Raw genomic sequence first — 17,512 nt, forward strand, 5'->3', positions numbered from 1 at the left:
TACGACGCGTCACTATAAACCGTAAACTCCTTCCCAGGCACTGGCTGAATCAACACAGGGGCCTCAGTTAAAACTTCCTTGAGTTTTCCAAAACTCTCTTGCTGCTTATCTATCTAAACAAACGGTACCCCCTTCCTTAAAAACTTACTTAAGGGTGCAGCAATTACCGAAAAGCCCTCAACAAACCGCTTATAGTATCCTGCCAAGCCTAGAAAACTTTAGATTTTCGATACCGATTTCGGTGTTTTCCAGTCTTACACCGCTTCAATTTTTCGAGGATCCACCTTAATCCCCTCGGCTGACACCACATCTCCTAGAAAAGTAACCTCCCTAAGCCAAAATTCACACTTATTGAATTTGGCATTCAGCTGCTTCTCCCTTAAAGTCTGCAACACAATCCTTAAGTTTGCATCATGCTCATCCTCTTCTTTTAAGTACACCAAAATGTCATATATAAAGACTACCACGAACCAATCCAAGTAGGGTTGAAAGACCTGATTCATGAGATCCATGAAAGCAGCAGGTGCGTTCGTCAGCCCGAATGGCATCACTAAGAACCTTTAGTGCCCATAACAAGTTCTGAAAGCCGTCTTATGAACATCTGCCTCTTTCACTCTCAATTGGTGATATCCCGACCGTAGATCAATCTTCGAGAAAACAAAAGCTCCCTAAAACTGATCAAAAAAATCATCAATTCTTGGTAGAGGGTACTTGTTTTTAACAGTTAACTTGTTGAACTATCGATAATTGATGTACATTTGTAAGGTTCCATCCTTATTTTTCATGAATAACACCGGTGCTCCCCTTGGGGACACACTTGGTCGGATGAATCCTCGATCCAACAATTTCTGAATCTGTGCCTTAAGTTCCAACAACTCTTTTGGTGCCATCCGATAAGCAGTGATAGACACTTGTGCCGTCCCAGGTAACAACTCGATTCCAAATTCTACTACCCTGCAGGGTGGCAACCCTGGCAGCTCCTTAGGAAAGACATCCGGAAATTCCCTAACCGTTCTCAACTCCTTAACAGTAAGGCTCTTAGCCTCCGTATCACTAATATAAGCCTAAAAGGCTTCACATCCCTTTAGTACCAACTTTTCAGCCCTTAATGCTGAAATCACGTTTGACAGGTAGTTTTGGCATTCACCAAACACCACCACTTCCTTATTCTCTGCTGTTCTTAACACCATTAACTTTGCAGCGTAATCTATAATGGCTCGATGCTTCACCAGCCAATACATACCTAAGATTAAGTCGAATTCACTAAACGCCAGTTCCATCAAATTCGCTAAAAAGGTAACCCCTTGGATCACAAAGGGTACCTCCCTAAATAACTTATTCACTCCTACTGACTGCCCTAACGGACTTATCGTAATCATCTTATTCGTAATAATCTCAAACATATCACCCAAAGACTCAGTCTTATTGCATGCAACATATGAATGCGTCGATCCAATATCAATCAAGGCTGTGTATGGTAACTCATATATAAGAAACATACCCGTTATCACATCTAGGGCATCCCCGTCTTCTCGGCAACGAACAGCATAAACCAAAGCTGGTTGTCTCGCCTCAACATGGCCCGTATTTCTGCCTGGTGCTCCACGTCCACGTCCATTACCGTTGCCACCCCTGGCCTGTCCACGACCCCTTGGCGGTAGCTGTCTACCCCTTGGTGGTTGAGCACCTCCTTGACCCACTACTGGCTCTTGACCTAGCGTTCAAGGGCAATCCTTGATCTTATGCTCCATAAACCCATAAGAAAAACAAGCTCCCATTCTCTTCCAACACTCGCCTCCATGCCTTCTCACATAATCAGCACAAGGTGGCACCACTAGATTAGTAGTAGGGGGCCCTGCTCTAATTGGCCCATTAGTTCTGGCCCTAGTCCTAGGCCTTTGTCCAACACCCGGGGTCTCAGCCTCTCTCTTATTCTTACCCCTTTCCTTCTCCAACAGCCTCTCTCTTATTCTTACCCCTTTCTTTCTCTAGATTTAGGTGCTCAGTGCGCTTTACCTCCTCCGCTATCTTTGCTTTCTCCACCAACTCTGAGAAAACTCGTTCTCTTTGTGGAGCTATCAGTACCCTGAGGCTATCTCTTAGCCCATTCTCAAACAAACCTAACGCAATACTCATACTCCGTTGCCACCATTACCCTTGCATACCTACTAAGGCGTAGAAACTCCGCCTCTTACTCTGCCACCGATTTGATACCTTGGGTCAAGTTCAGGAACTCCTTCCTCCTAGCATCCACATAGCTTGCACCCGCATACTTCCCTTGGAATGTAGCTTTGAAATACTTCCAGGTGACGCACTCCGGTTGGGTACCATCTTTCATTGTCAACCACCACTGGTAGGCTTCCTCCCTAAGTAATGACACCGCCCCTTTCAACTTTTGCTTAGGTGAGCAGTCCAAATCCTCCATTATCCTTTCAGTGGCCTCCAACCAATATTCATCCACATTAGGAGCCACGCTAGCCACGCCCTTAAAGATCTCAGCCCCGTTCGATCGAAGTCGTTCTGGAATGAGACCCCCGATTTTCATTGCCATTATTGGGTCCAACGACCTTTTCCAAAATCCTCAGCATTGCCTACGACAATGCATCTTCTCCCGTGCCCCGATCATAGTGTCCATTCCCAGCCATAGGTGAGGCCGAAGCCTCTTTTACTCTAACATCAAGCAAATGGCCCGATGCCGACGATTCAGCCCTAGCACTTTCACGGCCTCAGCACGGCCCCTTGCACCTTTTTTAGCACTCATCGTTAATTTTTGTATTATCTGGATTAAAATTTTATGAAGTTTTAGTTAGTTTAATACTTACACCGATGTTTTATGAAAATATTTGAAGAAAAGATCATTTTCGAAAATCCTTTACAGCTTCTAGATCCTACGGGCTTTAGTTCCATTCTAACAATCATCTAAAGTAGCCCTCTAACTATCTACTATATAACAATTTAAATAAACTTAAATAAATCAAAGTACTTACTTGGTTTGACGTCGGAGACTCGGTGTGCCGCTTAGTAAGATTTCCCTTTTCCATAATAGTGTGATCCAATTTTTTTCAACAAAAAAAGAAACCAAATAGTAATAAGGCCCACTTCACAGCCCGAGTTTTACAACCTTGGCTCTGATACCACTAAATGTAACACCCAAACTATGCCCAGACGCTATGGCCGAATCTGGTGTGTCACATTGAAGTGTTTTAGCGAAAACTGTGTTTCCATTGAAAACCCTTCTTAAAATGTAAGAATCCCTAATTAACTTTTAGGAAAAAAAACACCTTTTAGTTGCGAATAACGTGTTTAAAACATTTGATTTAAGAAAACCCAATATTTAAGAATTTAATTGCGGAAATATAGAAACACACTATAATTTAGAAAACCCATGTTCAACTTCTTGTAATTACAATGAAAATTAATAACAATAATTCAAGTAATAATAACATAATGAAAACCTTATTACAATCTGGTCTGAAACATACTTAAAAAGAAATAATAACTCAAATGTTTAAAAAAAACCCAAGTCAAAAACATCTTACTAGCTGGCCACCCAGAGTCCCTCCAAACATTGAATCTTCTACTGAGCATCACCTGAAAATAAAATAAAAGAGGGGGTGAGTTTTCCTAAACTCGGTGTGTACAACCCTCGGCAAAAACAAACATTCAAAATAATAATAAAAAAATCATTCATCAATCATGCAATGCAATCCCATCCAAATTATCCATCTGCTACACACCAGCTTCAACCCCCGTCACACCATGTGGGGATATAAATATCGGCCCACACACCATGGTAGCCAGGTTGCGAAACTACCTTCATTTACATATTGGGCTGTAAAAGCCGTCGGTGGATCCACGATTGTCAAGAAACCATGCGATCCTCATATACTTCCTTCGTTCCATAATTTCCACCCATATGCAACCTAAGGAAAATATCATATGTTTTCATGTCACATCCATAACTTACATTCAGGACCTAGGGGTAATTTGGTCATTTTCTTTGCCCTTAGGGGCATTTCAATACTTTTTCCATAATTATGGTTTTCACTTACCTTGGCCCGTTAACAAGTCCCGCGAGCTAAGATGAACGAATACTATGCACTAGGTAGGATTCCAGAGAAGAGGAGGTGGGTCATTAAGACCGCTTAAGTACCAAGCTCTCCCTAGATCCAATTCTAGACATGCATATACCCGTTGCCACACCTTAACCCCTTTGACCTGTCCACGGTCGTAATATACTAATTAAGTCTTATGTGGATATCATATACTAGGCCTATAACCCCTTACAAAGCCCAAACAATTTCACATACCTGTATCTGGCCCACTAAGCCCAATCATATTTATATGGCCCATTAGGCCCAAATCACCAATATATGGCCCATTAGGCCCAAACCACATTTATATGGCTAGTTAGGCCCAGTCACATTCATATTCATGCTCACATACAAGTTCCTATCACATAGCATCAACATTCAGTTTTTGCCTATTATGGGCCCAACAGCCTATCGGGCCCATTTAGCCTATTCTGGCCCATATGGCCAAATCACAACTCAAGTCCACGGAATCGCCCGTGGGCCTTAGGCAACCTATCTGTCTCCCCCTTATGAGTGTTCGCGCACTTGCAAGATTACCGTAGCCAAACTTTTGACTTTTCGGTATTTCAGCTTTTCGACTTTTTGGCATTTCGACTTTTGCCGATACATAATGTGTGTGCAGTGTATGTACACACCTGGTAAGTAAGCGTTATGCGATCTCCTTAGCCCAAACCTACAATCTATATCACTCAAATATTAATCACACGTACTTATTGATTACTTTACCAAAAGCCGGAATCTCACATTAACCTTACCTGAACGCCAAGCCTTTACTAGCTTTTACTTTGATCACTAAACACGCGTATTTCTCAGATCTAAAGAGCAAATTGACAGGAATCTAAAACTGATATCTAACACTAATTCCCTACCAAAGTCGATTAGAAAGAAGTGAGGGACCGAATACTTGATACTTATCAAAAACTGATTGGGAGAGCGAACACTTACACTAGATTCGACTGGGTGGAAAGAGTAGTTGTAGCACCAAGGGTATTCGGCTCTTAGAGATTTGAATTCAGGATATTACACACGTACTGCAGCTAAGGTTTTGCAAGTAGGTTTCTTTTGCCCTACACTATTTAAAGATGCTTATGCCTATGTCAAGAACTGTGATAGATGCCAAAGGAGCGGAAACATATCAAGGAGGAATGAATTGCCTGTAAGAAATATTTTGGAGATTGAATTATTTGATGAATCAAGCATGGACTTTTTAGGTTGGTTTCCTTCTTCATATGAGAACTGATAAACCGTAAATTATACATATTTTTACCCCATGTTTAATGCATTTTATGGATGATTTTCCATAAGAATTGGTGAAATCGATGCTCCTAATGCTTTAATTTCATGTTTTATACTTAGGAGAGCATAGGAGACCGAGAAGAACGAGAAACGGGCAAAAAATGGAGAAAATCGGCCAAAGTATGAGACCAACCCAGCTTGGACCTCCTCACACGGGTATAGCACATGCCCGTACTATTCTAACTGGCTCGAACACGGCTTGAAGTAATCGCACATAGGCATGTCACACGGGTGTGTCCCTGCCAAGCCCAAGTTATGTCCAATTCGGAAAAGGCCACTTTTAAGGTCTTTTAGGCATTCCAAAGCCTATAAATACACCCTAGAGGAGGAAGAAAAAGGGGAGGGAAAATATGGGGTAAGAAATTTGTGATGTCTCAAATTAGGGCCTAAATGGAATAGTGGTTTCGAAACCACAATTTTGAAGTAGAAAAATTTATTCCGATAAATTTTTTATAATTTATTGAGTGATTAGATGCATGTGTTAGAATATCGATAGAAAATTTCAGGAATTGCATGTCTAATTTGCCTATTAGGACTTAATTGTAAAAGTTGATAAATATGAGTTTTAGATGTTAAAGGATTTAATTGAAGATCATAATTGAAGTAGAGGTCCTTAAATGGTAATTATACCATTAGGTTTTCATGGACAAAAGTGGACATACATAGGTAGAAATAACCAAAGTTTTTAATAAAGGGTATTTTAGTTATTTGGTAATTAAAAGATTAAAAAAAAGTAAAAATATCGCAAAATATGTCCATCTTCTTCATTAGGACGAAATTTTAGGGGTTCTCCATAGCTAGGGTTTGTTTCAAGCTTCCAAGCTCCATAACCAAGAAAGACGTGGAATCAACCTTGATCGGGGAAAGGAAAAGATTGTGGACTGAATTGCAAAATTTATTTATTTTGTACCCGAGGTAGGTTTAGGTGTAAATGTAGTAACATAATTGTCATTTTAAGTAATTTCATGTTATTTATATGATATGATGATTAATATCATGAAATATTATGCTTTGAGGTTATTATTAAGTAATTTGCAAATTATGCGTGCTACTTGTTAAATATGAATTGCTACCGAGTATCGGTTTTGATATTCTGTGGAAGATGGAAAAGATGTGTGATCGAGGAAAAAGCCCATTTGAACCTTGGGAATAGATTAGAATACAAGTGACATGTTAGTAAGATATTTGAGTTCCTAGCTCGTTGAGTTGAGTCCAAGTTCGTGAGATGTAACTAGGCATCCGAACTCGTTGAGTTGAGTCCGAGTTCACTTGTGGGCAGGTTACATGGTAGCTTGGCTACATAATTTCCGCAGGCTATTTAGTTTGTCTAGCTGCGGGTATGGCACTTATGTGCATGAAATTCGTGTATTCGAATCATATTCCGATGTGTTCAACAGGTAAATCTTAAGTCGATAAGGTGAGTACCTAAAACGAAGGTGACATGTTGGTAAGTGTGGTGAATGAGAAAATTTGTATAGGTATGTACTTAACCCTCGGGTTGAGACTTCAATATAACAATAATATGGTAGGATCATGAATGAGAAATATGATATGAATGCTTTGGTGATATTATGCAAATGTGAATTTCGTATTATTGCATGGTTATGTTACTTGCTATTTACATGTGAACTTACTAAGAAATTATGCTTACTCCCTCCTCTCTATTCTTTATAGTTTTGTCAAGCCAGCTAGGAGATCGGGAACGGTCGGAGGCGCGCTCACACTATCAACAAACTATTTCGGTATAATGACTTGTATATTTTGGGAATATGGCATGTATAGCATTATAATCATTTTGTGTATATAATCTTATGATATGGCTCATGGATGGCATGGAAATGTTTGAGAATGATTAGCTATTGGAGTGGCTAATCAAGATTATATTTGATAACACGTATGCTTTATGTGCTAACTAATCTATGGAAATCCATAAAATGGTTAAATTGGCTATAAAATAGAATCACACAGCAGCAGTGACATAAGTTTGAAAAATCACTAAAAATAGTAGGGATAGAATTAGATAATGAATAAAATATTGAATTTAATCTTAATGAATCTATTTTCATGTGGAAGAAACAAAATAGGTTAAAGATTTGTATTTTATGAGATATTTATGTTTTGGTGAAACAGGGTCAGAGTGATTTCTGGATTCCCTATTCTAACTTTAGAAATTCATCATAAATTGCGTAAAAATAATTAGGACTCAAACTTTATATGTATGGATTCCTTATTGAGTCTATTTTTAATAGAAACAAATGACATAGTCATTGGATCTTTGTACAGGAAGAAATTTTATTCGTAGGGTAGAGGGGCAGAGTAGCCAAACCCTAAAATAGGGGAGAATTTAACTAATAAACTGTACTAATTGGCCATACAAAAAATTCTATAAAATAATTAGTAAGTATATATATGAGTCTAGTTTCAGGGAAAATTTATGAAATTTTATTTTGAGCTTCGTAACTCGAGATATGATTTTTTTAGCGACTGTGACGCAGATGGACAGTTTACTACGAGAATTGTTTGAACTTGTTTAAATGCTAAAATAAGTTTAGTAATGTCTCATGCTCGACTCTAGCAACGGTCTCAAGTAAGGGGGCGTTACATTTTGTAGTATCAGAGTTACGATTTAGTCAATTTTCAGACTAACGTGGCGTGTACGTGTTTTGTTATACATGCCATATATATATTGTGATAGTGTAACGACTCCTGAACTTTAAAATGATTTTTTTATAGTAAATGGATCCCGATCCAGCTATGGTTGATGATGTAGAAAGCAATACGCCAGCTCCTACTGAATGGGTGGTGCCGACTGAAAGTCGACCTCCTACTGTTGGTCAAGGAGGTGGAGAAAGTGCTCGGGAAGCCTTTCTCCACATGATGAATGCATGGTACACCGAGTTCGTTCGTACGAACTCGAATGCTCAACAACCTCCCCCACTTCCCTTGATTCCTCAACCAGTACCCCCAATGCCTCAAGGTATGGATCTGATGAAATTTCATAGAACCCTAGTTGATAGAATTCGCAAGCAAGGGGCTGAAGAATTCAGGGAAAATGTTGATGATGATGCCGAGAAAGCAGAATTTTGGCTTGAGAATTCTATTCGGGTATTTGATGAATTGTCTTGTACACCTAAAGAGTGCTTGAAATGTGCTATATCCTTGTTGAGAGATTCAACCTATTATTGGTGGAAGACATTGATTTTAGTGGTACCGAAAGAGAAAGTGACTTGGGAGTTATTTCAAGAAGAATTTCGGAAGAAACACATCAATGAAAGATTTGTTGATCAGAAGCGTAAAGAGTTTCTCGAGTTGAAACAAGGCAACATGACAGTTACTGAATATGAAAAGGAGTTCGTTCGATTGAGTAAGTAAGCTAGAGAATATATTCGTTCAGAGGCTAAAATATGCAGACGATTTGAAGACAGACTCAATGAAGACGTTAAAGTATTTGTAGGAATTCTTGAGTTAAAAGGGTCCATAATACTTGTTGATTGGGCTTGCAAGTCTGAAGAACTAATTAAAGAAAAGAGAAAGGTTAGGGTTGAGACTAGAAATTTGAAGAAAAGACCGATGAGTAGTGCATTTCCACCGCAATCTAGAAAATCTAGAGATATGTATTCTTGTTCTCATGTTTCGGCCGAAAATTGATATGGGAATCGTAAGAAGCAAAATGCGGGTTTTAAATCGCAGACTACTTCTGTGGCTAGTGTGGGAAATTCGAGATTTGCTAGACCCGAGTGCCAACGATGTGGTAGAAGTCACCTTGGTCCATATAGAACTAATGAATGTTATCAGTGTGGTTCTCCAAATCATTTTATTAGACACTGTCCCGAGAGAATTGAGAAAGAAAAATTTCAGAATGTAAAACCTAGTGGTGCAGTTTCGAGAGGAAGATCTTCGAGAAATGCTGGGAATGAGTCAAGCAGCTAGAGCTCCGGCTAGAACTTATGCCATAAGGGCTAATGAAGATGCTTCATCTCCCGATGTGATCACTGTATTTTCTCTCTTTATGATGTTAATGTTATTGTATTGATTGACCCCGGTTCTACTCATTCATATTTGTGCATGAAATTGGTGTCTAATATGAGTATACATGTTGAGTCTACGGAATTTATGATTGAAGTGTCAAACCCATTAGGCAAATGTGTTATAGTTGATAAAGTACGCAAGAAATGTCCTTTGATGATTAGACGTCATTATTTTTCGGCCGATTTGATGTTGTTGCCGTTTGACGAATTTGATGTTATTTTGGGTATGGATTGGTTGACATTGCATGATGCTATAGTAAATTGTAAACAAAAGGTTATTGAATTAAAATGTGAAAATGGTAAAATTCTACGGGTTGAATCAGACGAATTAGAGGCATTGCCTAGTATGATTTCTTCGATGTCGGCTCAGAGATATTTGAGAAAGGGTTATGAAGCTTATTTGGTGTATTTGTTGAATACAAAGGAATTTGAGAAGAAAATTGAATTAGTGCCGATTGTATGTGAATTTGCGGATGTATTTCCAGAAGAGTTGCCGGGTTTGCCTCCTATCAGAGAAGTAGAATTTGGTATTGAGTTGATACCGGGAACAAATTCGATCTCGATTGCTCCATATAGAATGCCACCAACAGAGTTGAAAGAATTAAAGTCGCAGTTACAAGAGTTGACTGACAAAGGTTTTGTGAGACCGAGTTTTTCGCCTTGGAGGCTCCCGTATTATTTGTGAAAAAGAAAGATGGTTCAATGAGATTGTGTGTAGACTATCAGCAGTTAAATAAGGTGACAGTCAAGAACAAGTATTCGTTGCTGAGAATTGATGATTTATTCAATCAGTTGAAAGGAGCCACATGGTTCTCAAAGATAGACTTGAGGTCTGGGTACTACCAATTGCGAGTAAAAGAGTCAGATGTGCCTAAAACTGCTTTTAGAGAAAGGTATGGTCATTATGAATTTTTAATGATGCCATTCGGTTTGACAAATGCTCCTGCCGTGTTTATGAATTTAATGAATCACATATTTTGCCCATACTTGGACAAGTTTGTTGTGGTATTTATTGATTATATCTTAATTTATTCAAAAGATGAGACAGAGCATGCTGAGCACTTGAGGATAGTTTTGCAAACTTTGATAGATAAGCAGTTGTATGCTAAGTTCAATAAAAGTGAGTTTTGGCTTCGAGAAGTCAGATTCTTGGGTCATATAGTTTCGGGTGATGGTATACAGGTTGATCCCAGTAAAATTTTAGCTATTGCTGATTGGAAACCACCGAAGAATGTAACTGAGGTTAGAAGTTTCTTGGGTCTAGTTGTTTATTATCGACGGTTTGTAAATGAATTTTCTATAATTGCTACTCTTATGACCAGACTACTCCATAAGGATGTTAAATTTGAGTGAACGGAAGAATGTCAAAAGAGCTTTGAGAAATTGAAAAAGTTACTAACTGAGGCACCAGTGTTGGTACAACCCGAGTCAGGTAAAGAATTTGTGGTGTATAGTGATGCTTCTCTAAATGGCTTGGGATGTGTACTTATGCAGGAAGGAAAAGTTATGGCTTATGCTTCGAGGCAGTTGAAACCTCACGAAAGGAATTATCTGACTCATGATTTGGAACTGGCTGCTATAGTTTTTGCTTTGATGATTTGGCAACATTATCTGTATGGTGAAACGTGCCGAGTATATACCGACCACAAAAGTCTCAAGTATTTGATGTCACAAAAAGACTTGAATTTGAGACAGCGAAGATGGCTAGAATTATTGAAAGATTATAAGCTTGTGATCGACTACCATCCGGGGAAAGCGAATGTGGTTGCCAATGCTTTGAGTAGAAAGTTGTTGTTTGCTTTGAGAGCTATGAATACTCAGTTGATGGTGTCTGACGATGGTTATATTTTAGCATAGTTGAGAGCAAGACCGATGTTTTTACAAGAGATTTGTAGAGCTCAGAAAAGTGACCAAGATTTGTAAGCCAAGAGAAAGCAATGTGAGGGTGATACGGGATCAGATTTCAGAATTGGTTCTGATGGTTGCTTGATGTTTAAAGATCGGATTTGTGTACTGAAAAATGATAAGTTGATTCGGAAGATCTTGCACGAAGCACACAGTGGTTGTTTATCAATGCATCCGGCAGTACAAAAATGTATAATGATTTGAAAAAAATGTATTGGTGGAATGGAATGAAAAGAGATATTTCTGAGTTTGTATTGCGATGCTTGATTTGTCAGCAAGGAAAAGCTGAACACTAGGTGCCTTCTGGTCTACTTCAGCCTATCCTGATTCCCGAGTGGAAATGGGATTGAGTTACCATGGACTTTGTGTTAGGGTTGCCGTTAACTCCGAGGAAGAAAGATGCCATCTGGGTAATAGTTGATAGATTGCCTAAATCAGCTCATTTTATTCTGGTACGTATTGATTATTCTCTTGATAAGTTGGCTGAATTATATATCAGTGAGATTGTTAGACTTCACCGAGTACCTTTGTCAATCATTTCAGATAGAGATCCGAGGTTTACTTTGCGGTTTTTGAAAAAGTTGCAAGAGGCATTAGGTACGAAGTTAAATTTCAGCACTGCCTTGCATCTGCAGACTGATGGACAATCAGAAAAAGTAATTCAGATTCTTGAAGACATGCTCAGATGTTGTGTATTGGAATTCCAAGGTAGTTGGGAAAGATACTTACCGTTGGTATAATTTGCCTGCAATAATAGTTATCAGACGAGTTTGAAGATGGCACCTTACGAAGCATTGTACGGTCTTAAGTGTCGGACGCCATTGTATTGGACTGAACTCAAAGAAAATTAGATTTACGGAGTTGATCTAATTAAAGAAACAGAAGAAAAAGTGAAAGTGAGTCGATATTGTTTGAAAGCTGCTTCAGATAGACAGAAATCCTATGCGGATTTGAAAAGAAAAGAAATCGAGTTTCAAGTCGGTGATATGGTATTTTTAAAAGTGTCTCCATGGAAGAAAGTTCTTAGATTTGGTCGGAAAGGCAAATTGAGTCCGCATTTTATTGGACCGTATGAGATAATTGAAAGAGTTGGACCGGTAGCATATCGGTTAACATTACCACCTGAATTAGAGAAGATTCATGATGTGTTCCACGTATCTATGTTATGTCGGTATCGTTCGGATCCTTCACATGTATTTCACCGACAAAAATTGAGCTACAACCGGATATGACTTACAATGAAGAATCGATTAATATTTTAGCTCGGGAAGTCAAGCAACTAAGAAATAAAAGTATCGCTCTCGTGAAAGTAATATGGCAAAAGCACGGAGTAGAAGAGGCTACATGGGAGCCCGAGGAAACTATGAGAAATCAATAACCACACCTGTTTACCGATAAGATTTTCAGGGATGAAAACCCCTAAAAGGGGGGAGAGTTTTGATATCTCGAATTAGGGCCTAAATGGAATAGTGGTTTCGCACAATTCTGAAGTAGAAAAAATTATTCCGATTAATTTTTTTATAATTTATTGAGTGATTAGATGCATGTGTTAGAATATCGATAGAAAATTTCATGAATTGCATGTCTACTTTTCCTGTTAGGACTTAATTGCAAAAGTTGATAAATATGAGTTTTAGATGTTAAAGGATTTAATTGAAGATCATAATTGAAGCAGAGGTCCTTAAATGGTAATTATACCATTAGATTTTTATGGACAAAAGTGGACATACATAGGTAGAAATAACCCAAGTTTTTAATGAAGGGTATTTTAGTCATTTGGTAATTAAAAGATTAAAAAAAAGGAAAAAGATGGCAAAATATGTCCATCTTCTTCATTAGGATGAAATTTCAAGGGTTCTACATAGCTAGGGTTTGTTTCAAGCTTCTAAGCTCCATAACTAAGAAAGACGTGGAATCGACCTTGATCGGGGAAAGGAAAAGATTGTAGACTAAATTACAAATTTTCTTTATTCTGTATCGAGGTAAGTTTAGGTGTAAATGTAGTAACATAATTGTCATTTTAAGTAATTTAATGTTATTTATATGATATGATAATTAATATCATGAAATATTATGCTTTGTGGTTATTATTGAGTAATATGCAAATTATGTGTGCTACTTGTTAAATATGAATTGCTATCGAGTATCGGTTTCGATATTCCGTGGAAGATAGAAAAGATGTGTGATCGAGGTAAAAGCCCGTTTGAACCTTGGGAATAGATTAGAATACAAGTGACATGTCACTAAGATATTTGAGTTTCGAGCTCATTGAGTTGAGTCCGAGTTCGTGAGATGTAACTAGGCATCTGAACTCGTTGAGTTGAGTCCGAGTTCACTTATGTATGCGAACGCTCGAGCTCATTGAGTTGAGTCTGAGTTCACTTATGGGCGGGTTACATGGTAGCTTGGCTACATAATTTCCGCAGGCTATTGAGTTTGTCTAGCTGCGGGTATGGCACTTATGTGCATGAAATCCGTGTATTCAAATCATATTCCGATGTGTTCAACGGGTAAATCTTAAGTCGATAAGGTGAATACCTAAAACGAAGGTGACATGTTGGTAAGTGTGGTGAATTAGAAAATTTGTACAAGTATGTACTTAACCTTCTGGTTGAGACTTCAATATAACAATAATATGGTAGGATCATGAATGAGAAATATGATATGAATGCTTTGGTGATATTATGCAAATGTGGATTTCGTATTATTGCATGGTTATGTTACTTGCTATTTACATGTGAACTTACTAAGATATTATGCTTACTCCTTCCTCTCTATTCTTTGTAGTTTTGTCAAGCCGGCTAGGAGATTGGGAACGGTCGGAGGCACGCTCACACTATCAACAAACTATTTCAGTATAATGACTTGTATATTTTGAGAATATGGCATGTATAGCATTATAATCATTTTGTGTATATAATCTTATGATATGGCTCATGGATGGCATGAAAATGTTTCAGAATTATTGGCTATTGGAGTGGCTAATCAAGATTGTATTTGATAACACGTGTGCTTCATGTGCTAACTAATCTATGGAAATCCATAAAATGGTGAAATTGGCTATAAAATAGAATCACACAGTAGCAGTGATGTGAGTTTGAAAAATCACTAAAAATAATAGGGATAGAATTAGATAATGAATAATATATGGAATTTAATCTTAATGAATCTATTTTCATGTGGAAGAAACAAAATAGGTGAAAAAGTTGTATTTTATGCGATATTTACGTTTTGGTGAAACAGGGTCAGAGCGATTTCTGGATTCCTTGTTTTGAATTTAGAAATTCATCATAAATTATGTAAAAATAATTAGGACTCAGAATTTATATGTATGGATTTCTTATTGAGTCTATTTTTAATGAAAACAAACAACATGGTCATTGGATCTCTGTACAGGAAGAAATTTGATTCGTAGTGCACAGGGGTTAGAGTAGTTGAACCCTAAAACAGAGGAGACTATAACTAATAAACTGTACTAATTGCCCTACCAAAAATTTTAGAAAAAAATTAGTAAGCAGATATATGAGTCTAGTTTCAGGAAAAATTTACGGAATTTGATTTCGAGTTTCGTAACTCGAGATATGATTTTTTTTAGCGACTGTGATGCAGATAGACAGTTTACTATGATAATTGTTTGAACTTGTTTAAATGCTAAAATAAGTTTGGTAATGTCTCATGGTTGACTCCGGCGACGGTCTCGGGTAAGGGGGCGTTACAGAATTACTCCAAGGAAGTCGGTTGATCCATCTCAGAAGCCGGATTCATCATCAAGACTGAAGATCTCTCCTCAATTTCCTTTCAGGAGTTTTGGGTTTTCTTTATGTTGTGTATTCTTTATTCTTCTGGGATGTTTTCTTATTAAGTGATGAACTAAAACCCCTAAATACCTAAGGGGAATGAAACTTAAGACGAATCTTGTTATTATTTTTTGAATCGTATGATAAATATTTAACTTGTTCGTAATAATGTGTTATTAATTCTTGTTTTGATATCCCAGGATACTGATTCAAGACATGCTCTTATTCAGAGGAGGAATAGACCCTGTCTAAGAGTACTTTTGTCATACTTAAGCGGAGTTGATTGCGCGCCTAGAAATAGGGTGACAAGGTTTTGCCAGATTAGGGTGAAACCTAATAAGGGGATCCATAGATCGAGTTAATGCAACCCTAGAGTGTTAATTAGAGAAAAGTCTCGGTTTTTCAATCTAGGGATTATACGTTATTAGTCTTTAATAGGGATAATAACATAACTTAGGGATCTCTACGGAATAAGTTGAATCAATAAATCATCCGATTCGGAGCCAGAATAACAAGTAAAGTCTAGGTGGATTTTTCCTTAGGTATTGTCTTAAGTCAATCGATTTTTCCCAAAGGCAATTCCCCAATTCTTTTCTCTGTGCGTTCTTAGTTTAGATAATTAGTTAATTAAAACAAAACCCTATTGTTCTTAGGCTAGATAATAAAATGACAGTCATTACTAGTACTTTTAGTTCCTTTGGGTTCGACAATCCGGTCTTACTAAAACTATACTACTGTTTGATAGGTACAATTGCCTACATCGCGATAATAGTTAGTTCAAGAACGAGTAATTATAAATTTTTAAAACCTATCACGAAACCTCGCGATCAAGTTTTTGGCGCCGTTGCCAGGGAGCTAAAACATTAGGAACACTCAATTTTTATTACTTTAGCCATTTATTTTTCTTGTAATTTAATCTAATTTTATTTTATTATTATTTCTAATTAATTTACTTTTTCTTTCTCTTTACATGTTTTTTATAGTTTATGACTAGAAGAAACTCGTCGGGACCATTACTTTTTGACGAAGAAATCAATCGCACCGTTCGTAGAAGCCAAAGAAAAATAAGGTGAAGCTTAAGATACACAGAGAACGAGTAAGAAGATGATACTCAACCCCCAACCGAAGAGATGGCTGAAAATCAAGGCAATCAGCTACCTCTTGCAGTTGCGGCTAATCAAAATCCTACTCCACGTACTATGTATGACTATGCTAAACCTTCTTTAACAGGAATTGAGTCAAGTATAGTTAGACCTGCTATTGCTGTAAATAATTTCTAACTGAAACCTAACACAATTCAGATGATGTAGTAGTTTGTTCAGTTTGATGGTTTACAGGATGAGGATCCCAACACACACTTGGCAAATTTTCTGGAGTTTTACGACACTTTCAAAATTAATGACATTTTTGATGATGCCATTCACCTTCGGTTATTCCCTTTTTCACTGAGAAACAAAGCTAAACAGTGGTTGAACTCGTTACCACGAGGGTCCATCACTACTTGGGAACAAATGACCAAAAAATTTCTACTAAAATATTTTCCGCCAGCCAAAACGGCTAAGTTACGTAATGATATCTCTTCTTCTATACAGATGGACTTAGAAACACTTTTTGATGCATGGGAGAGATACAAGGATCTATTATGATGGTGCCCTTACCATGGGTTACCTCTATGGCTGCAAGTTCAAACGTTTTACAATGGTATGAATCCCTCAACAAGACAGATGATTGACGCAGCAGCTGGAGAAACCATCAATAACAAAACACCTGAAGAGGCTTATGAATTCATTGAAGAAATGTCACTAAATAACTATCAGTGGCAAGTCATGAGGACTAAGCCAACAAAAACTGCCGGCATTTATAACGTCAACTCAGTTACTACGCTATCAAATCAGGTAGAACTTCTCAATAAAAAGATTGATGGTTTACTTGGTTCTATGCAGGTACATCCAGTAATGAGGTGTGACTCAAGTGGAGGAGCAGTGCATACAGAATATCAATCCTTCAATCCTACAACCGAAGGGGAACAAGTCAACTATATGGGTAACAATAACTTTCGATCTCAAAATAACCCATATAGTAATAATTATAATGCAGGTTGGAAGAACCATCCAAATTTCTCTTGGGGTAGTCAAGGGAATCAAAAGCCACAAAATCCTCAGGGTTTTCAACAGCTACCTTATCAACAAGAGAAGAAACCAAACCTTGAAGAGATGCTCTCTAAATTCATCTCGGTATCAGAAACCCGTTTCCAAAATACCGAGACAGCACTTAAGAATCAACAAGCATCGATCCAAGGGCTCAAAACTCAGTTAGGCCAGCTATCCAAACTAATCTCCGAATGACCACAAGGTAGCTTACCAAGTAATACTGAACCTAATCCAAGGGAACA

General features: G+C 37.8%; 1 non-coding gene across 1 annotated transcript; it reads right to left on the bottom strand.

Moving 5' to 3' along the window:
* Positions 1-16,679: 16,679 nt before the first annotated feature.
* LOC128291948 (small nucleolar RNA R71) lies at positions 16,680-16,786 on the bottom strand. Its single transcript, XR_008281932.1, has one exon. It is a non-coding gene; the product is annotated as a small nucleolar RNA R71 (small nucleolar RNA).
* Positions 16,787-17,512: the final 726 nt, after the last annotated feature.

This window comes from Gossypium arboreum, chromosome 4 (genome assembly GCF_025698485.1).
Source record: "Gossypium arboreum isolate Shixiya-1 chromosome 4, ASM2569848v2, whole genome shotgun sequence".
Taxonomy (NCBI): domain Eukaryota; kingdom Viridiplantae; phylum Streptophyta; class Magnoliopsida; order Malvales; family Malvaceae; genus Gossypium; species Gossypium arboreum.